A 22992-nucleotide genomic window follows, 5' to 3' on the forward strand; every position below is an offset into this window, starting at 1 on the left:
AGCCAAATGATTCCCAAATTTTGGGGCTTGTGCCCATATTCTCCTCTTTTTCTCAACAGTACAACAGGTAGAGAAGAGGACATGCAAATCACCCCAAGAAAGCTTAAATTGTAGGGATGTGTCCCTAAAACCCTCAGCAAATTTAGTGGGGTCTTCCGAGTATCTCTCCAGTTTCTGTTTAACCTGAATGAGGTCTGAGATGGAGAATGGGACATGCACTCTAACTGTCACGTGATGAGGCAGGCACTTCCCTCAGGGGAAGAAACCTTGAAGGCACTATGGGGACAGCAGCTTGGGAGGAAAGTTAGGGAAAGGCTGGAGAATGCTGGCTGAGCTGGATTAGGCTGCCAGGCCAGGGGATCTGGCTGGCAAGGGGAAAGATCAGCTGACACCTGAGGAAGGGAAGGGCTGACCCCAGAGACTGCAGTCGGGGTGGGACCTGAGGCCTGAGTGAGAGTTGCCTCAGGGTGAGGGGCAGAGGGAGGCATCTCAGCAAGACCCTTGGCTGGGACCTCAGCAGGGGTCGCCAAGGGGGAGGGGCCATGGAAGAAGATACAGGGTAGGAGACATGAAAGGTAAATAAGGCAGGAAATGAAGGGGGTTGGGCTGGAGGAAAACGGAAAGGAAACCGAGGGGAAGAAGGGGTGGCCGAGGAGGGGGAAGTGAGAGTTGGGGGAGGTTGGGGAGCAGCAGGAGGGGCTGGGGGAGATTGGGGTGGGGATAGGAATTGGGATGATGGGAACGGAGGCAGGGAAAGAGGAGGGGCCAAAGCTATTGGGGCCATAAAAAGGGGGTCATCCAAAACATTCAGTTCACCCCCACTGCCACTTTGTGGGGTGGCTCTAGCTACAAGCATCTTACAATCTTTTCTAAGTATGGGGTTCTGAGAGAGCTTGATGAAGGCTATTATGTAGGGAATTTCTACCCATTTTCCTTCTCGGCAACAATATAACTCCAAATTGTAAGAGATTACTATATTGTAAGGTCCCAAAAATGGGCCATACTTCATGGTCCTCCCACTAGATTGAAAACCTGAGAGTGTCAGGCTGAGTGCAAAACAGCCTCCTAGCTGTCTGACCTACTGGGACCTGAGAGACCCAAAAAACACCTCCAAGGTGTTTGGAGAGCAAGAAGGGGAGGGAGAGGTGAAGGTTTACATACCTTCCAGTCTTGGCAGGAGAATTTGAGATTAGCAGTTCTTCCCCGGCAAGGAACCAAAATGTTGAGGTTTGGGGTGCTCGGGACCCCAAAAAACCGACATGCCAGGTCCTGCTTGAATGAATTAGACCCAAGCTTTCTTTCAACCAAAATAAAACAAATTTTATTAAAGATTCACCATATTGGGTTGACTTTTAAGAAGGCTTGCCATTTGTGATGCTTATATTAACAAGCAGGCCAGATACAATCTGAGCTAGACTGAGTCTGAGATAGATTGAATCTCAGCCCCCTTCATGGAGACAAGAAGGATCTTATACACAGAAAGACTGTGGGAGGAATCTGGGGGTGATCTAGTACTCTGGGGGTTCCAAGGATGGTCTTGAGTGGCCAATAGCCTGGAGAATTTTAATAGGATCAAGCATGGGAAGTATAACAGAGATTTGGGCAAGATAACGAAAAGCTTTTGGGCCTCAAGACAATGCCAAATCTAGTGTGAGAGTTCGAGGAGGAGTCTGTCCTATAGTGGGTGGGAGCGATTCTAAAAATCCACTATATTGGCCAGACTCATGAAATCTAAACATTGGTTAGACTCATAAGGAATCTAAGCATTCATGGAGGCAAGATGGATCTTTTAAACAGAAGACTATGGGAAAAGAGAAGGGGTCTAGATGGAATTAAAGGACTGGTGGTCTAGCGTGTGGCCAGGCGCAGACAATGAAAGGGCAGTTATTTAACTGGGAAGAGCGTATTGCCCCAGGTAAACACTAGGGATCTGAGACGTGTGAGAAAGTCCAGGGTTTTTTCCTTTTGGGGGTTCAGATCCCATTCCCCTCAGAAAGATCAGGAATAGAACATTTACAATATATAGAAGAAAAAAATTTTAAATTAAGAAGTAGACATATAAAGACAATTTTGCTTCCATCTTGTTAAATTTAATATTCGCTTTTTAAAAACAAATGTATGTAACAGAAGTTAGCAGTTTTATATACAATCCAACTGTTTTTCTTTGCATATTGAAACATTTCTATTTCTCACTGATTAAGTACAAGTCTCATACAAAAAATTAAATTAAAAAGAAAAGGAAGACTATATATGTGGTTGATTTTTTTTCCTCTTAAAGTGTGGAAGAAAAAGTTCAGTTTTCTGAAAAGTCCCAAATAGCGCCACATGATCATAGAACTTCCATTTTCAGTTCCCAAGACATTCCTCTCTGTCTTACTCTCTTTTATCTTTAACTAAGCTTAAGGTCAACTACCAATCTTATTTTAAAGTAGAATTTTTTTTTCTAAGTTCATACTTTGGGGAGATAGTGGCCTCTTTCTGCCTAAAATTCTTAAGGAAATGCCTCAAAATCAGGTCAATGACTCTTTGCTGGAAAAAAATTTTTTTTTCCCAGATCCTCTAGAAAATATCAGAGTGGTAGTGATTAAAATGTCCAGGGAAGAGATAAGGAGTTGTTGCTTTTGCCATTGTGTTAGTATTTTAATATTTCCCTTTGTAAAAGAGTGGTCTTGGAAAGCCTAGAGCCTAGGAACAGAAAAGAGATGATAATGAAATGCTAATCAAACTAAAAGAGATGAGATCCAGCCAGAAGATCAGATGGTCTCTTTGTTAAAAATCTAGTTTTTGTTATTCTGGACTTGGCAAACATCAATAAACACAAACATTTCCTTATACAAAGAACTGAAAAAGGTACTGTATATTAAACTGTGAATCTCATTGTGTATGCACTGCTCTTTTTGTTTGTTTTTCTATTAAATCAAAAACTTGTTTAGCCTATTAGTTCCACAAGCTGTAACACTTGTCTGTCTTTTTCTTTGATCCTCATTCCATTTTCTTCCGTACATTTTAAAAAAATGTTTCACTGATGTTCCCTTTCTTTTTCCTTTCTTCCATTTTTCCTTCCTTCCTTCCTTTTCACATCACTATCACTAGCCTTTTTCTCCCAATTAAAGCCCTCTAGAAAAAAAACCACACCACTCTCTTTTGTTTAAAAAATTAGCATAATAATGAAAAGCAAATATTGGCTATGAAAATATATGGCACATTCTGTGACTATTCCATCATCTTTCTCTCAAAAGGTAGAAAACATGTATCATCCTTTGTTCCCTGGATTTGTGGTTTGTCACTGAATTTATCATATTTAAGTCTTTCAAAACTTGTTTGTTATTTGACTAGGTTTTTAAAAAAATGTAGTTCTTATCCTAGGTGATGGGATCATGGGGCTTGAACCCTAAAAGTAAAAGATCATGTCTTTGAAAGCTACTCAGTCTGGAGGCATCTGATTCATCCCAGCCCATCTAGATACTCAATGATCCTTTTAACTGTCCTTTCATAGTGGCTCTCAGACCCATCCTAGACCACTTAACTCCTTTCACTGTCTGCACCTGGCCCATCCCAGGCTATTTACTTAATCCCATCTAGAACTTCCCAGTCTTCTTCCGTATAGGGATATCAGTCCAATCCCCATCAAGTTCACAGATTTACTAGAAATCTTGCCTGCCTAACCTGTGTTATAAACAAAACCTCACTACTCTGAATGAAAAAAAATGTAGGTCTTGTATTAATTTTTTTTTCTGGTTCTGCTCACTTTATGCTGAATTATTTCATACAAATTTTCTGAGATTTCTCTGCATCTACTCCTTTTGTCACACCTTACAACACAATAATATGCCATTATATTTATACATCATAATTGTAGCATACTTATCATTAACAATCAGCCAAAAGACATAATTAATTCTTGGCAAAGACTAAAAAAGCATAATACAAGCAATATCTCCAAAATGTTTCCATGAACGTGAGGCATACTTTCCCACAAATACATAGAGCATCTGTGAGAAGAGTGGTAGTGAGGTACATATAAGGATACACATGTGGCAAATTCTGGTACTAAAAGTATTGGCCTAAAAATCCTTCTTTCTTTGAAGAGACATGTTGTTCATTTTGGGTATACCATCTCTGCTGGGCAGATTGCCCTGCTAAGCCTCTCAGGGTGTGTTCCACTCTGCGGAGTGACTCCTTGGCTGCTAGGCTAAGAAGAACAGTTGGTGCTTATATATGAGATTGTAATTCAAAGAATTTTCCTAATGACCTTATTTCTATGACCCCCATGCCCCAGAGGGCCTATTTCCACAAGAGATCTATTTTGAACTCACATGGTCATGGATTCTTTCTTCAGGAAGCTGACCCCAAAGAGGGACGTCAGCTTTCTTTGGCTCATTGCTTCTGCCCCAAATAATTCTACAGGGAAATTATATGATAAAGCTTACTCATTGTTCATCTCTAGGGTCTCATCAAAATGTGAATGCCAGGGTCCCTTTCCGAAAAGGCTCTCAATGAACAGTACAAATATCAGATGTAGGACAATGGTTCATTTCCTCCACCAAAGAAAACTGTGAAGATTCAAAAGACTCCCTGACATGTGTTAACACATGTAGGAAAATGTAAAACATCTAAAGAAGCCCATTATTGTGGGACTGCTATACAGATACTTCATTTTCACATAAGACTTGCACTAAGTTCCAAATATTCTCCCCAGCCACAGCATGACTTGGACTTTCTTTAGTCGATCAGCTACAGGATGATCTTGTAGCAACAAGTTTCTAACTACAGTTCGAAAAAGTCCATTTCGGTCAAAGGATATGAACAGGTAGTTTTCAGAGGAAGAAATTAAAGATATCTATCATCATATGAAAAAATGTTCTATATCACTATTGATTAGAGAAATGCAAATCAGAACAGCTCTTATGTACCACATCACACCTGTCAGATTGACTAACATCTCAAAACAGGAAAATTATAAATCCTGGAGAAGATGTGGGAAAATTGGAACACAATGCATTGTTGGTGGAGTTGGGAGCTGATCCAATCATTCTGGAGAGCGGTTTGGAATTATACCCAAAGAGCTATAAAAATGTGCATACCCTTTGACCCTGCGCTACCACTTCTAGGGCTACATCTCAAAGAGATCATACAAATGGGGAAAGAACCCACATATACAAAAATATTTATAGTAGCTCTTTTTGTGGTGGCAAAGAAATGGAAACTGAGGACATGCCCATCAATTGGGGAATAGCTGAATAAGGTGTGGTATATGAATGTAATGGAATATTTTTGTACTATAAGAAATGATGAACAGGTGACTTCAGAAAAACCTGGGAAGACTTATATGAACTGATGCTGAGTGCGGGGAGCAGAACCAGGAGAACACTGTACAGAGTGTGCAATGACTAACTTTCATACACTTGGCTCTTCTCAGCAATGCAAGGATCTACAACTTCAAAGACATCAAAAGACTGTCCATATCCAGACAAAGAATGTTGGAGTCTGAATGCAGATCGAAGCGTTTTGTTTTGTTTCTTCTTTCTCATGGTTCACTCCATTGGTTATAATTCTTCTTTGCAATATAACTAATATGAAAATATAACGTGAATGTATATGTAGAGCCTGTATCAGATTGAATACCATCTTGAGGAGAGAGGAGGGAAAGAAAGGGAAGAAAATTTGGAACTCAAAAATTTGTGGAACTGAATGTTTTAAACTAAAAATAAACAGATTTTTAAAAGAAAAAGTCGATTTTTCAGAACCATTAGTTTCTGGTCCATTACAATACAGAAGAAGGCCATCAGGAGCTCAAGTGTACCTAGCATTTATTTCTGCTCCCATGTCTTTGCAGCTACCATGGCTGCCAGGGAGGGGAAGTAAAAGAAATCTCATATTTCTTGTACAGGAAGTCCAAGAAAGAGAAAGCATGGGCCCAAAGCAGAGAAGGCTGAAGATTGGAGCCTCACTCTAGTGACGTAAGAGAGTAGCCCACCTCTGCTAAGCCTCGGTAGCCAATGATCCTTAATATAATTTCCCAACTACAGTGACAAATGAGTTTCTGAATCATCTTAGCAAGCTGTATGAACTTCAACAAGGAACCAGAGAGTATAAATAGCTCCATGAAAGGGATCCCAGCCTAAGAAAGCAAACATCCCCAATTACCCCCATGATATTGCCATGAATTTTTTTACTGGGTATTATTCTCCCTAAATGAGGTACCCAGAGACCTTTAGTCTAGGAGTGTACACTGTATCATAGCACATCAGCATGTTGCTTGTCCTTCATTCTCAAAGAGGACCATGACATCTGGAAGGTAATGCTGACACTTGCAAATGAATTGGATTTAAGTGAGAGAGGACCACGCAAAGTCATCAGCCTCACTCTCTCCTCCAGAACCACTGGAATCCAGTGGCAAGATATAGATCAGGACAACTGGAGATGGCCTCCCATAACACATCACTGAAATATGGAACATAAATGTTGGTTTACTCAGACTCCACCCAAGCCTTTCAAAACATTTCCATTCTTTTTTTCCTTTTCCTGGTTCCATTTCATTCCTGTATTCCTTAACATTTTTTTGTTACCTGTCTTTGTATTTTCTGCAGCCTACTTAGCTTTCATGAGCTGTAATCACCCCTTGGTTGAACTCATCGTAGAAGCCTCTCAAATTTCAAATGAAAGAAAAATCACCTGATCTGGCCTGGTGCTCGCAGGTATGGGGGGGGGGGGGGGGCGGAATCCAGTAACAAGATTAAGTATCTGTTATTTATAAAGATGGTATATGGCGTGAGGTCCCAAAGCGTGACGTTCTAAGTAATTCTTTTAAAAAATAAATGTTTATATCTCCGATTTTTACATCCTTTATATTTTTCGTTGTATCCTTTTCCACTCCCCATAAGCCCTCTGCATAGCACAGCATTTTTAAGAGGGGGGAAAGTTCATTAAAACAAATAAGATAGTGAAAAAGCCTGACATTATATACTGTTATAGAATTTTGAGGTGAGCCTTTTCTACATTCGCCATATGCCTGTAACACTCCCCCCCTCAGGACCTTACTTTTAATCATGGTAAAAGTGTCTAGACTATATCTCCTATCCACCTCCTTTTAATGTCATTGGTCCTATTAATGCTGAATCTACAATACTGACCAGTAATTTTAGGAATATTTCTTAACTATTTTAATTAAATCCTACTCTTTAAAAGAGTTTAATTTAATAAATTATTCACCACAATGTCCAAGTGTGGCGTTTTTCCATTAATCAATCAAAACTGCCATCTATGTTTGCAAACCAACTCTTAACTTCACGAGGGAAAAATGAAGATGAATGACTAAGAATTAAGTCCCTTTCTACATTGACTTATTGCGATTAAATCATCTAGAAACATTGCTGAAAGCATCTTATTTAAGCAGTAATTATATGGGGTTTTTTCCAAGACAATTTTGTGCCTGATGCAGGTAATTAATCGGTAAAATGAAAGTGGCTCCCTATCACCTTAGATTCAAATATAAATTTCTGTTTGGCATTAAAAGTCCTTCCTAACCTGGCTCCCTCCATTCCTACTGTCTCATACCAAATTTCCCACCATGTATTCTTTGATCCAATGGTACTGGCTTCCTTATTGTTCCGGACAGAAGAACTCAGTAGTTGTCCCCAAAGCCTGGAATTCTCTTTCCTTATCTCTACCTCCTGACTTCCCTGACTTCCTTCAAGGCCCAGCTAAAATCCTACCTTCTACAAGAAACCTTTCCCAATCCGCCTTAATTCTAGTGCTTGATTATCTTCAATGTATCCTATATAAACTTTGCTTGTACATAATTGTTTGCATTGTCTCTCCCACTAGATTGTGAGTTCCCTGGAAACAGGTATTGGGGGTTTTTGTTTGTTTGTTTTCTCCCTTCTTTGTATCACCATTACTTAGCCGAGTGCCTGGAATGTAGTGGATACTTAACAAATGCTTGTTGACTGACTGTACCATTGACTATAGTATCTTTCAAGTGTCTTGTAGCTCTAACAATCTATCATTCATTTGTTGAAATTTTGAGCCTGAGTGACTAGGATATTGATATGAATATAAATAACACTAGGGCCTTGAGGAGTCCAGAAAGGATTTGAAATAATCATTGTTAAAAAAAATTAGGAAATCAATAAGAGATAAATAAAACCATTATAACTGATTCTAGACATCATATTTTCAGAACAATAGATTATATCCCAAGGAAAGTCATAAAGATCAAACACAGAATCAGACAATTTTAGAGATGGAAGTGACTTCAGCAGCTACCTAGTTCAGCTCCCACTATCAAATACTCAACAAGTGACCATCCAGTCTTCACTAGAAAATTTCTAATGAGGGGAAACCCATTATGAGTAAAACAATAGGGCATTCCATTGACATCTATCAATGGAAGTCCTACCTCCAAAGGCAACCTGTTCCCATTTATTGCCATTCATATTGTCAAGAAGCATTTTCTAACATTAGGCCTAAATTTACCTCTTTGTAACTTAGACCTGTTGTTCTTGGTTCTGTCCTTTAGGACCAACATAATAAGTCCTTTCCTAGCCATCCTTTGATCTTCATCCCTGCCATTTTTTGTCCTGCTGCTACTACTGCCCCTGATGCTACTGTTCCACATTCCTAACTGGGCCACCAGAGACCATGGCTGGGAGGAGTTAAGTCATATCACTCTTCCTTTTTATCTTCACCTCTTATACCTTACTGTCATAGGTTACTTCTTCTCTCCCTCCCTTTTATCTCTTACTCTGGGTAGTGTACTGTTCTATCATCCTGATGCAGCAGCAAGCACCCTGACACATTCAAGATGGCCTGCTAGCACAGATTCTTAGATTTGCTTTTCTAAAAAAAACTTTGAGGGGTCAACAATTTTCTTTAATCACACATACCAACAGAGAAGATACAAGCAGAGAAATAAAGACCAACAGACCAGGCCTCTAACTGTCTGACCATAAGCTGGGGGCTGGGGGGGTTGGGGGGGTGTAGGCAGGTTGCTCATTAACAGCTACCCAGAGTCTCATCTGGTCATATCACAGGAACTTTCTTCCAAAGAGCAAAACCTCACCAAAGAGTATACGTATACTTTTCAGAGTCAGAGGGCATCATAACCTTTGAGACCCAGTGCCTCATTAATTAACAAAAGGTGTGGGCCTTCCTACAAAACAAGCCTCCCCTAATCAATCTTCCCTTAATGGGCTTCACCTGAAGCCTATTAATGGGTAGGAGAAGATCTTTAACTCAAATTACACCTGCTCACAATATTGGTGACTTTCTAGGCTATAACTCCCCTCCCTAATCACAACTCTGCTATATATGAATGAAAAGGTTTTTTTTAATCATTCTGCGTGTAATTTACTACATGGAAAGGTCTGTGAAGTACATATATGTAAAAGTATGACAGTGCTCTCAAGAAGTTCACTTTCTAACAAGAGAGAACAAGACATATAGAAAGTTTCTTTCCTTGAAATTAAGACATTGACAATCACCTTTATTTTTTTTAATGTATTTTTATTTTCTGTTCCAAATTCTCTCCCCCACCCCCTCCTCCTCTACGCACTGAGAAGCCAAGAAATACAATACCCATTCAACATGAAGTTATGCAAAACACATTTCCATATTAGCGAAGAGGGGAAAAATGCTTCAATCTGCATTCTAAACCTATTAATTTTCTCTCTTAAGGTAGATAATCATTTTTCATCCTTTGGAATTATGGTGGATCACTATATTAATCAGAGTTACCAAATCTTTCACAGTTGATTAGCTTTGCAATATTGCTGTTACTATAAATGTTGTTCTCTTGGTTCTGCTTATTTCACTTTGCATCAGTTCATATGTTTTTCTAGATTTTTCTTAAACCAAACCCATCATTATTTCTTATAGCACAATAATATTCAATCACATTCATATACCATAATTTGTTCAGCCATTTCCCAAATAATGGGCATCCCCTCCATTCTATTCCTTGCCACCACAAAAAGAGCTGCTATGTTTTTGTACATATGGATAATTTTCCCTTTTCTTTTATTTTGTTGGAGTATAGACCTAGTAGAAGTATTGCTAGGTCAAAGGGTATGCACAGTTTTATAGCCTTTTGGATATAGCTCCAAATTTTTCTCCATGATGGTTGGACTAGTTCACAGCTTCACCTACCACTGCATTAGTGTACCTATTTTCCCACATCCCCTCAAACATGTGTCATTTGCTTTTTAAAAATCATCTTAGCCAGTTTGATAGGTATAAAATATCACCTCAAAGTTGCTTTAGTTTGCATTTCTCTAATTAGTGATTTAGAGCATTTTATATGATTATTGATAGCTTTGATTTCTTCCCCTGAAACTGCCTTTTCCTATGCTTTAACCATTTATCAGTTGGGAGATGGCTCTTCTTTTTACAAATGTAGCTCAGTTCTCCTATATATTTGAGATATTATACCTTTATCAGACAAACTTGCATTAAAAATTTCCCCTCAGTTTTCAGCTTTTCTTTTAATTTTGGTTTTGTGTGAGAACTTCTTAATTCTATGTAATTAAAATTATCCATTTTGTCTCCTGCAAAGCTCTCTTTTATTTGGTCATGAACTCTCTAGTCATAGATTTGACAGGTAATTTTTTCCACGTTCCCCCAATTTGCTTAAGACATCACCCTTTTTGACCTTACCTTGTTGTATACAGTGTGATGAAATGTTGATCTATGTTTTCTTTCCCTTTTCCTTTACAGTTTTCCTAGTAGTTTTTGTCAAATAGCAAGCTGCCCAACAGGTGGAATCTTTGGGTTTATGAAACACTAGGTTGCTGTGCTTGTTTGCTTCTATATGTTGTTCACCTGTTCTATAACATTGACCAACCACTTTATTTCTTATCCAGAACCAAATTGTTTTTATGATTATCACTATGTAGTATGGTTTGAGATCTCCTTTCTGCTAAGCTCCTTTCCTTAAAATTGTTTTCTTTGATTACCTTGAAATTCTTTACTTTTTGCTCCTCCAGATGAATTTTTTATTTTTCTTCTAGTTCTATAAAGTAATTCTTCAGTGATTTAATTGGTATGGTACTGAATAAGTGTAGCATCAATGCAATATTTACAGCATGAATATCCTGGCACAATTCTGAATCACAAAATACAACAGACTCTTCACATGGAAGACAGAACTAAAACATTTATTCAGACACCAGAAAGCCAAATCCCTTATAGTAACAAAAATCCATATACAGTAACAATGCAGAGAACATCATCCCCAAGCCTTCCTCCTGCTAGGCTTCCCACAAACTAGCTCCATTAAACACATCACAAACAAGCTCTTTCACTCATGTTAGCCAGTTGCCTGCTGCCTACATCCTTCCTAGCTCAGACTAGACTCTGATCAATTTCCTCTCAGCTCTGCCTCTTTCTGTTACACCCATTCAGCAAATTCCTCCCACCACAAGTCCATGTGACTCAGACTTCCATGTCATCCATGCAAGTCACATGGGCCTATTAATGAAAGGGAAAGATCTCTCTATTTAAGTTACTATTATAATAAGTAAATTAATTTAGGCAGTACTGTCATTTTTATTGTATTGGCTTGGCCCATCCATGAGCAATTAATTTTTCTCCAATTATTTCTCTGTTTGTGGTAAGTGTTTAGTAATTGTGTTCATATAGTTCTTGTGTGTGTCTTGAGATAAATTCCCTAGTATTTTATACTATCTGAAGTTATTTTAAATGGAATTTCTCCATCTCTTTCTGCAGGGTTGTTAGTAATATATAGAAATGATGATCATTTATGTGGCTTTATTTTATGTTCTATAACTTTGGTAAAGTTATTGTTTCTACTAGTTTTTTTAGTTGACCTTTTAGGATTCTCAAGGTATCCATCATATCATCTGCAAAAAAAAAAAAAATTAATAGTTTTGTTTCTTCATTGCCTATGCTTATTGCTTCAATTTCTTTCTTTCTTTTTGGTCTTACTGCTATAGCTAGAATTTCTAGTGTAATATTGAATAATAGTGATAATGGCCATGTTTGCTTCCCCCAGATCTTATTTGAAAGACTTGTAGTTTATCACCATTAAAACTAATGCTTGCTTTTCGTTTTAGATAATTTTTTAAAAGCTGCATTTACCAAGATTAAAAGGAAAGCAGAAAATTGGGAAACAATTTTTATAGCAAGTGTCTCTGATAAAGTCCTCATTTCTCAAATATATAGAGAACTGAATCAAATTTATAAGAATACAAAGCATTCCCCAAATGATAAATGGTCAAATGATATGAACAAGAAGTTTTCAGATGAAGAAATCAAAGCTATCTATGGTATATGAAAAAATGTTCTAGGAATATGTAAGGGGCAGAGCCAAGATGGCTGAGTAAAAGTAGGGACTCACCAGAGCTCTCCCTCAACCCCTCCAAATACCAGTAAAAAAATGACTCTAAACAAAATTCTAGAGCAGCAGAATCCACAAAAAGACAGAGTGAAACAAATCTCCAGCCCAAGACAAACTGGAAGGTTGTCAGGAAAGGTCTGGTGCAACAGGTTGAGACAGGAGTGCAGTCCAACATAGGCCATGCCCCCAGACCTGGCCCCAGAAAACCTGGAGCAGGCCTCAGGAGACTGAGACACTGTTAGCTTGGAGGTTTCCAGACTTTTCAATCCACAAACACCAAAGACAATTTAGAAGGTCAGTAGGAAAGGGCTGTCAGACCTGGGTGAGAGAGGAGTACAGTTCAGCCCCAGTCCCAACACAGCCTGGCCCCAACAAACCAGGAGCAGGCCTAGAGAGTGACTGAATCAGCAATAGCAGCTACATCTGGGACAACAGTTGTTTCTGGAGCTCTCAACCCACAGACAGTAAGGGGATCAAACAACTGGTCAGAAGGGGATTATAGGGATCTCTTTGCTGGAACTGAGGCAAGACTGATGCTTTGCCCATACTTGGACATGGGTGGCAGTCCTGGGTGGCCATCCCAAGGGGAGGAGAAAAACTGGTGTAACAGATCTTGTGACCGCAATAGAGAGGGAACTCTCCTCACAGCTGCAGGGCAGAAAAGAGTATTTGTGGTCACTCACAGACCATAGCACAGGCCAGGAGAGGAGTAAATATCTCTCGTTAAATCATGCCACCTTGGAAGAACTGAAAACTCACAGGTTTCTAGAAGTATCTCTGAAAACAGCTGCACAAAATCCTGGAGCTTGGGACAGTATACCCTCCATATTGGAAGTGGAGCCCTGCCTTAACAAAGAGTTTAAAAGTCAAAAAATAGACTGAGAAAATTAGCAAACAATGGAAAAAAAAACAGACTACAGAATCTTACTTTGGCAACAAGGAAGATCAAAACATAAACTCAGAAGAAGACAGCAATGTCAAAGCTCCTACATCAAAAGCCTCCAAGAAAAATATGAATTGGTCTCAGGACATGGAAGAGTCCAAAAAGGAATTTCAAAATTAAGTAAAAGAAGTAGTGGAAAAATTGGGAAGAGAAATAAGAGTGATGCAAGAAAATCATGAAAAATGAGTCAACAGGGAGAGGTAGAATGGGGTAAATTATCTCACATAAAAGAGGTAATAAAAAGCCTTTATAGTGGAGGGGGAAAAGGGGACATGAGAGGGAATGAGTGAACCTTACACTCATCAGAATTGACTTAAGGAGGGAATAACATACACACTCAATTAGGTGTGGAAATCTATCTTAACCTACAGAAAAGCAGTGAGGAAGGGGATAAAGGGGGAGGGTTTGGGGAGAAGGGGGTGATAGAAGGGAGGGCAGATTGGGGGAGAAGGTAATCAGGAGCAAACACTTTTGAGAAGGGACAGGGTGAAAGGAAACAACATGACAATTATGGAAATATTTTGCATGACTACACATGTATAACCTATATTGAATTGCTTGCCTTCTCAGTGAAGGTGGGTAGGGAGGGAGAAAGGGTAAGAATTTGGAACTAAAAGTTATGAAAAAGAATGTTAAAAATTGTTTTTACATGTAACTGGGAAAAAAAGATACATAGGCAATGGGGTATAAATATCTATCTTATCCTACAGGAAAATAGAAGGAGAAGGTGAGAATAGAAAGGGGTGGTGGTGATAGAAGGGAGGGCAGAATGGGAGAAGGGATAATCAAAAGCAAAATACTTTTGAGAAGGAACAGGGTGAAAGAAGAGAAAGGATAGAATAAATGGAGGTGAGGGAATGGGATGTAGGGAAATACAGTCAGCAATAGTAACTGTGAAAAAAAAATTTGAAGCAAGTTTCTCTGATAAAGGCCTCACTTCACTAAACACATAGAGCACTGTGTCAAATTTATAAAAAAAAAAAAAAAAGAGCCATTCCCCAATTGATAAATGATCAAAAGATATAATCAGTTTTTAGACGAAGTAATTAAAGCTATTTATAACTATATAAAAAATATTCTAACTCACTATTGATAGGAGAAATGCAAGTTAAAACTATTCTGAGGTACTACTTCATACCTATTGAATTAGGTAATAGGACAGAAAAGGTAAATGACAAATGTTGGAGAGAATCTGGGAAAAATGAGGTACTGTTGTATGAGTTGTAAACTGATTAAACCATTCTATAGAGCAATTTGGAACTATGCCGCAAAGGGCTATAAAATTATGCTTACCCTTTGACATAGCAATACCATTATATAGTAGGTCTGTATCCCAAAAGAGATAAAAAGAAAAAAAGAAAAAGAATATATATGTATAAAAATATTTATAACAGCTCTTTTCTGGGGGTAAAGAATTGGGAATTGAAGCAATGTTTTCAATAGGAATTGGTTGCATTTTGTCAAAAGCTTTTTCTGCATCTATTAATATAATCATGATTTGCTGGTTTCATTACTAATATGGTCAATTATGTTTATAGTTTTCCTAGTATTGAACTCATAATGTATGGGTGGATTCTGGTTTCTAATTCATTCTGCTATCCTCTTCCATTTTATGAATAAGTTCATTCCATTCAAATTCATAATTATTATAACTGTGTACTTCCCTTCATCCTCTTATATTTATCCTTCTTTTTTTCACCCTGTCCCTTCCTTAAGAGTGTTTTGCTTCTGACCACTTTCTCCCTTAATCTATTCTTCCTCTCACAATCATCCTTCTTTCTCTTAGTCCCTTTCCCTCCTACCTACCTATTGGGCAAGATGAATTTCTATACCCAGTTGTATACATATATATGTATTCTTCCCTCCTTGAAACAGTTCAGATGAAAGTGATGTTCAAGTCTTGCCCATTTCTCATCCCCATTTCCCGTTGCATGCCTCTTTTATGTAAGATAATTTTCCCCATCTTCACCCTTCTCTCAGTGCACTTTTCTTACTCATCCTTCCATTTTTCTTTTGAGATCATCCAACATAATAGTTCACAAACATTTAACTGTTCTAACTATTCTAATGATGACAAAGCTCTTAGGGGTCACATGTATCATCTTTCTGTATGGGAAGGTAAACAATTTAAACTTGTTTAGTCTCTTATATTTACCTTTTTATGCCCCTCCTGATTCTTATGTTTGAATGTCAAGTTTTCTATTCAGCTCAGATCTTTTCATCAGGAATGCTTGAAAGTCTTATATTTCATTAAATTTCCATTATCTCACCATCCCACCCCCATTACCCATAGAATTATACTCAGTTTTGCTGGGTTATTCTTGGTTTTAATCCTATCTCCTTTACCTTCTGGAATATCACATTCCAAAGCCCTACACTCCTTTAGAGTGATAGCTGATAAATTGTGTTTGTTCCTGACTATGGTATATGAACTACTTCTTTCTGGTTGCTTTCAGTATTCTCTCCTTGACTTAGGAGCTCTGGATTTTGGCTATAATATTCCTGGGAGTTTTCATTTGGGGATTTTTCCCAGGAGGTGATACGTGGGTTCTTTCAATTTCTACTCTGCCCTCTGGTTCTAAAATATCTGGGATGATTATATATCTGATTCAGAGATATATGAAGTTTTCCTTTAAAATTTCTTGAAATACAAGGGTTTTTTTTTTTGTTTGTGGTTTTCAGATAGACAATAATTCTTAAATTATCTATCTTTCATATGTTTTCCAAGTCCCATGAGGTCACTATGAGAGTTCACATTTTCTTCTATTTTTTTCAATCTTTTGACTTTGTTTTATTGTTTCTTGATGTGTCATAAAGTCATTACCTTCTAGTTTTCTTACTTCATTCTTCTACCTTCTGATTTTTAAAGAGTTATTTACTGCAGTAAAGTTTTGTGTACCTTTTATCATTTAGTCAGTTCTGATTTTTATGGAGTTATTTTCTTCTGTGCCTCTGATCAAGCTGTTATTCTTTTCAAGTCATTGTCTTCTTCTGAGTTTGTGTCTTGAGCTTCCATGTTGCTATAATAGCTTTTGATGGTCAGGTTCTTTTTTGTTTACTCATTATTCCAACCAATTTTTAAAATTGGACTTCATGCTGAAGTTGGGCTCTGCTCCCCTCTGGGGAGGATGACTGACATGAGCTTCTGTCCCTTATGTCCTTCTGCTGATTTCAAAGCTCAACCTAGAGGCCTGTAAGTTTTCAGTGCTTCAAATATGATATGGTCCAGTGAGAGATTCTTGATTTGTACACTTGTCCTTACATAGGTAGGGCCTCTGCTCCCCTGATACTCCTCTCCACCCTGAAACTGTGACCCAGAATGGAAATGGGCAAGACAGCTGCCAATTGCCACCTGATCCTTCACCCAATACTAATACTGGGATCCCTGGGACATCTTTTTGGTCCGGTTGTTCAAACCCCTTATCATCCCTGGGTGCTAGGATGCTCCTTGCTCACTTCCACTGTACTGGATTCCTAACTGCCCCTACCCTAGAGTCTGCAGGCTGAACCCTCTTACTGTCTACTCTGGGCTGAAAAAAAATTATTCACTGTGACTTTTTCTTGACTTTCCCACTCAGAACTTGGTTTGGTGCATTTTCCATATAGTCATCGTAGAAGAATTTGGGAGGAATTTTGGCAGTTGTGACTTCTCTATCATCTTGACTCCCCCCACTGTAGGAGGTTTCAACTGCAAGTCAGATGGAATTGCCCAGTGGTCCTTAGGGTGCAGTGGCAAAACAGACAGCAAATCATCTTCTTTAATGTCATCGCCATTGATAAAACTACATCTATTCTTTTATATTGAACCATTTGACAGTACCAAAGACTTCAGTGGTGATAACTTTATTTCCAGGTTTTCTGAATCTCTTGCTGCTGAGGAATCAAGATCTGCAGCACCTTCAGAAGTTGTTGGTAAGTCATACCTCCATGAAGTTGCTCCCCTAGACAAAGGGGCCAGGTTGATAAGGTGATTGATGGTCGAGACACTAGAGAACTCCTATTTCCTGGACCCCTGGGCTTAGTTGACCCATCAGTGACAATTGGTCAGTGGTTGGTGACCAATTGCCAGTGATGATGGATCTTTTATGATGGCTCTGGAGACCAGGCTTGAAGTAGGACTGGGAAGCTAGGGGCATTATAATTCCCAGAACTTAAAACTCTCAGTCCTGAGCTGTCTCTACCAGTGTCTAAGGAGATGTGGTGGTCAAGTTGTTGGTAGTTGTTTGACCAACCTTGTATATGCCACCTCCTGTTTCTCCCTCAGGAGAAAAACTGCTTCAGATAGTTTGACTTGGCTGTTTAGTCACTGCAGTTTGTCAACAGTTGGTGAAGGTGGGGATGGTGGACTGCAGGAGCTATGCTGGAGGAAGCACTGCTCTTTGTTAGGGTTCTTGGGCTTACTCCATTGTCAATAGTGGTTGATTGGCAGTTATCAATGGTTGTGGTCATTGCAGACCCCTTCTGCACAACAGCTCTTTCCTTCAATGATGGCTATGAAGATGGGATCACAATTCACAAGGCCCCTGGGCTCTGGGTCTGGGTGTATCTCCACTGGCATCTAGAGAGAGGTGGTGGTGGTTTGATCTGCAAGGCACATGCCATCTTCTGTCTCTACCTCATGATACCTTGCTACTTCAGCTAGGCTAGCTTGACTGCCCAGCCAGTGGCAGTTTATCTGCAGCTGACGATGGTGGTGGTAAGGATGACCATCTCCTTCTCCACAAGTCTCTTATACAATGGCTACAGGGTCCAGACTGGAAGCAGGGCTGGTGGTCTCAAGTCACTATTCTCAGAGCTCTTGGGCTTACCTATATATGTTCTCCTCTCCCCCCCAAAAAGTAAGCTTCTTGAAGGCATGGGCTGTCTCATTTTTGTATTTATTCATAGTTCTTGGCACATAGTAAATATTTGATAAATGCTTTTCACTTGTTTATTCATGTGCTGATCCTTCAAGTATTTGACAGCTATCACATTCCCCTGAGTCTTCTTTGCTCCAAGCTAAATATCCATAGTTCTTTTTAATATTCTTCTTAAACTGTGGTGCCCAGTGAAGATTTATATCAACTGATGCAAAGTAAAGAGTGTAGAACCAGAACATTGCACACAGTAACAGTCACATTGTAAAAATGATCAAATATGGAAGACTTAGCTACTCTGATCAATATAATAATCCAAGGCAATTCCAAAGGACCCATGATGAAAAATGCTGTCCACTTCCAGAGAGAAATCTAATGAACTCTGAATACAGACTGAAGCATACTTTGGTTCACTTTTCAAAAAAGGAGAGAAAAAAACTTGTAATGTACAGAATTGAACACAATATTCCAGAGCTGATTATGGCAGAGCACAGAGAGACTATCACATCCTTATTCCTGGAAGCTATGCTTCTATTAAGAAGGCAGTTAGATGGTTCAGTGGATAGAGCACTAGGCCTGAAATCAGAAAGATGTGAGTTCAAATCTGACCTCAGACACTTATTAGCTGTGTAACCCTAGGCAAGTCACTTAACTTCTGTTTGCCTTAATCCTCTGGAGAAGAAAAGGACAAACCATTGCAGTATCTTTGCCAAAAAAAAACAAACTAAGAGTTGGACATGGTTGAACAACTAATGGCAGCCCAAGATCAAATTAACTGTCTCAGTTATTATATCACACTTACAATTGACATTGAGCTTATAGGATAATCACAAGATAAAACCATGACAAAGGAACCAATCAAAGGGAATGGAGATGTTTAATCTAAAGAGGACTATCTTAAGAGGAGATTTGATACCTGTCTTCAAATATGTAAAGCATTACTATGTGTGAAGAAGGGACGAGACCTGCTCTCCTTGACAAGGACATGATAGATGCCTTTGAGAACAGAAAGACTATCATATGAATAAATGAATGAAAAGCATTTATTGAGTACTTACTATGCGCCAAGAACTATGGATACACATTCAAAAATGAGACAGAGGAAGAACTAAGATCAATAGTTAGAAATTACAAGGAGACAGAATTTGATTTAATATAAAGAACTTCCTACCATTTTGAGGGACCTAAAAATAGAATAGGATATCTCAACTGAGAATGGTTTCTCTATCAGAGCTTGTTTTGTTTGTCCTTTTGTTTTCAAAGAGGATCATGACATCAGGGATGTAATGCAATGACATGCAAGTGAATTGGATTTAAGTGAGGGAGGGCTGTGCAAAGTCTCCTCCACATCCCTCTGGGTCCGATGACCAGATATAGATCAGGATGACTGGAGGTGGCCCCTTCTGTCAGAACAGGTCTAAAAAGAGAGGCTAGAAGCATTCATTGCTTCAGGTGGAGATGGCACCAGATGATCTTTGAAGTCCTTGCCAACTCTGAGATCTCATGAATCTCTACACATTATTCTACTTTATGAACTCTATGTTCCAGCCAAATTCACCCACCTAATGTTTCCTGTACATAACATCCCATTTCTGCCTTTGCACAGATTGTCCATTGAGCCTGAAATGCTCTTTTTCTCACATCCAGATGGCGGAGCTCCTTGTTCCTTCCTGCCAGAGGTTTGTCTTCATTACCCCACTTGCTAGTGATCTTCCTTTCTAAAATTAATTTGTGTAACTTTTCTGTGTACATGTTTCCCTCTGATAGATTATAAACTCCCTGAAGATAGGAAATGTTTTCATTTTTGTCTATGTATCCCCAACCTGGTACACTGTCTGGCACTAAGTGTTTAATGATTACATGTTGAATGAATTGAATTCTATTGACAAGCAGCAAAAGTCAGTCAATGAACACTTATAAAGTACCTACTGTGTGTCTGACGTACTAAACATTAGGGATACTAAGAAAAGCAAAAGACAGTCTCTCAAAATCTAATGTGAGAGACAACATGGAAACAAATATGTACAAATAAGCTACTTACAGAAAAATGGAAATTATCAGCAGAGGGAAGATGCTAGAATGAAGAGGGGTTGGAAAAGGCTTCTTACAGAAGGTGGAATATTCACTGGGTCTTGAAGGAAGTCAAGGAAGCCAGTAGGCAGACATGAGGAGGGAAAGCATTCCAGGCATGGGGCAGCCAAAGAAAATGCCTGGGGCCAAGAGAAGAATGTTTTGTACTAGGTCAGTATCACTGGACTGAAGAGTACATGGTGGGAGTAAAGTACAAAAGCCTGGAAAGGCATAAAAGACTAGAGAAAGGGCAGATTATAACGGGCTGTGAATGCTAGACAGAAGATTTTGTATTTGATCTTGAGGGTGACAGGGAGCCAATGAAGTTTATTGAACAGGAAGGTGACATGGTCAGACCTCTACTTTAAGACTAGATTAAATTAAGAGTGGAACCAGTTAATACAACTGTGTAATTTTCTCTAGGGTCAGCTAAGAAACAAGAGTAGAAAATATAGCTGAGTTACCCAGGGTTAGGGGTTAGAATGGCAAGTTTAGTAAAAAAGTCTATGAGAATTTCTAAAATGCTAGAAAAATCAACACTGTGAAACAACTAACTGGACTTCAAACTAAATGTAGAAAAATAAGTAAATCCAGAAGGGCTTGGGGTGTGGAGGAAGGACCAATGAGGGGCAAAGATCTGGATCTGATTCAGCATCTGGCATTTAGGCTCTCTTCTCTCCTTTGACATTGACATCACCCTACGGTAGGCCCTTATCACCTCACACCTGGGCTACTGCAAGAGCTTACTGGTGGGTCAGCCTGACTCAATTCTCTCCCTGCTCCTCCCCCCCACCATCCTCCATTCAGGGACCAAAGTCTGGCCATGTCACTCCTCTACTCAATAAACTCCAGTGGTTCCTTATCACCTCCAAGGTCAAATACAAAATGCTCTGTTTGGTATTCAAACCCTTCATAAGAGTCCTCTTCTATCTTTACTATGGGTAGCCAAGTGGCACAGTAGATAGACTGCCAGATCTGAAATCAGGAAGACTCACGTTCCTGAGTTAAAATCTGACCTCTGACACTTAGTAGTTATGTGACCCTGAGCAAGTCACTTGACTCTATTTGCCTCAGTTTCCTCATCTGTAAAATAAACTGGAAAAAGAAATGGCAAATCACTCTAGTATCTTTGCAAAGAAAACCCCAAATGGGGTCACAAAAAGTTGGACACTACTGAACAATAACCTTTTCTGCCTTCTTACACTTTACTTTCTGATCTACTTTTGAGGCCAGTTATACTGATCTCCTTGCTACCTATGAACAAGACACTCCATCTCCTGGTTCTGGGCTCTGAATTGTTCCCCAAAACTGGAACGTTCTCCTCCTCAACTGATTTCCCTAGTTTCTTTTAAATCCCAACTAAAATCCCATCTTATATAGGAAGTCTTTGCCAATCCCTCTTAATTCTAATGACTTTATTCTGTTGATTATTTCCTATTTTTCCTGTATACAGGTAGCTTGATTTGTATATGTTTGTTTGCATGTTGTCTTCCCTATTATGCTATAAGCTCCTAGAAGATGGTGACAATCTTATGCTTCTTTATGTATCTCCAGTGCTTATCGCAGTGTTTGGCAAATGGTAGGTACTTAATATTGACTAATTGATTCTCCCCATAAGGAGAAGCTGGTTGCTGGGGTAGAAATGATTAGGACCTTGTAGAGAAGTAACTACTTCATTCAAGTAGATTCTACAACGAAGATTTTTAAAGTACTTCTTGTGAAATAGCCACCAGAGATATGAAAATACAAAAGAAACAGTCTCTACCCTCAAAGAGCTGACATCCTACTACTGATTAATGAAGAAAATCAACTTGAGTACAGTTTATGTTGCCTCCTTATTTTTCACAAAAAAAGCACTTGAACAACTTTAAAGGAGTGAGAATTTTGCTGGGTCAGAGAAGCAATAACTTTCTACAAAAGACTCCTTTAATTCCCCCTCAACTACTAGATGCCAGGTCATCCTGGGGGTGATCTGGGGAACTGTCATGAAAGCAAGCATCCCTGTATGTGGTTTGGAACTTTGGGGCTCTGGACTCTGCCTCTACCCTCCCCCCTGCCACTATCTTTATAACCTTGTGCAGGAAAGTTGTACTTCCAAAGAGTTAAATGTCTAATGGGTCCATAGGTTAGTCCAGTTCTATACAAAAATACAGCACTTGAGTCAGGGTGTTAGCAGGAACTGGCCAAAGCCCACCAACCATTATTTAGCTCTTCCAATTGAATCCCTCTTTCCTCCACTACAACATAGTCCTCCAAAACTTGTGGTACCACTGAGTGGTTCAAAGTATCTCCCAGAAGGCAAGGATATTTGAGGGGATACTAAACAAGCTATGCCCTTTCCCTGGTACCTGAATTGTCCAAATAACTCACTGGCTTTATTCTCTGCTTGGCATACTGAATGAGACTATATAAATGATCTTCCTTTTTCCTTTCTCCAAAGAGTACACTATATCAAGAAATCCTCTTCTCTCTCTAGAAGGTCCCAAATTATTAAACTTGGAAAGTCCCAGACTTGGCAGTACCTACAAGACTATTCAGAAAATTTCTCTTTTCTGGTCAGATGGCTAGATCCTGGCATCTCACTGCCTAAGGAATTTAAAATCTCTCATATTCCACATAGGTGTTGGGTTCACAAACATTGTCTATGAACTATCCTTTCGTGCCTCAGGCAAGTACATGTCTTCTCCTACCATGTGATTCTGCATCAAATCATCATCAAATTCCCATAGGCACTGCCCTTTGCCCATTCCTGAATGTGAGCCTGC

General features: G+C 39.1%; 1 long non-coding RNA gene across 1 annotated transcript; it reads left to right on the top strand.

The window, feature by feature from the left end:
• The first annotated feature begins 214 nt into the window (after window positions 1-214).
• LOC140534024 (uncharacterized) lies at window positions 215-19836 on the top strand. Its single transcript, XR_011977146.1, has 4 exons — window positions 215-575; window positions 6591-6698; window positions 17155-17213; window positions 19764-19836. It is a non-coding gene; the product is annotated as an uncharacterized lncRNA (long non-coding RNA).
• The last annotated feature ends 3156 nt before the right edge of the window (window positions 19837-22992 follow it).

This window comes from Notamacropus eugenii, chromosome 3 (assembly GCF_028372415.1).
Source record: "Notamacropus eugenii isolate mMacEug1 chromosome 3, mMacEug1.pri_v2, whole genome shotgun sequence".
Classification (NCBI taxonomy): Eukaryota; Metazoa; Chordata; class Mammalia; order Diprotodontia; family Macropodidae; genus Notamacropus; species Notamacropus eugenii.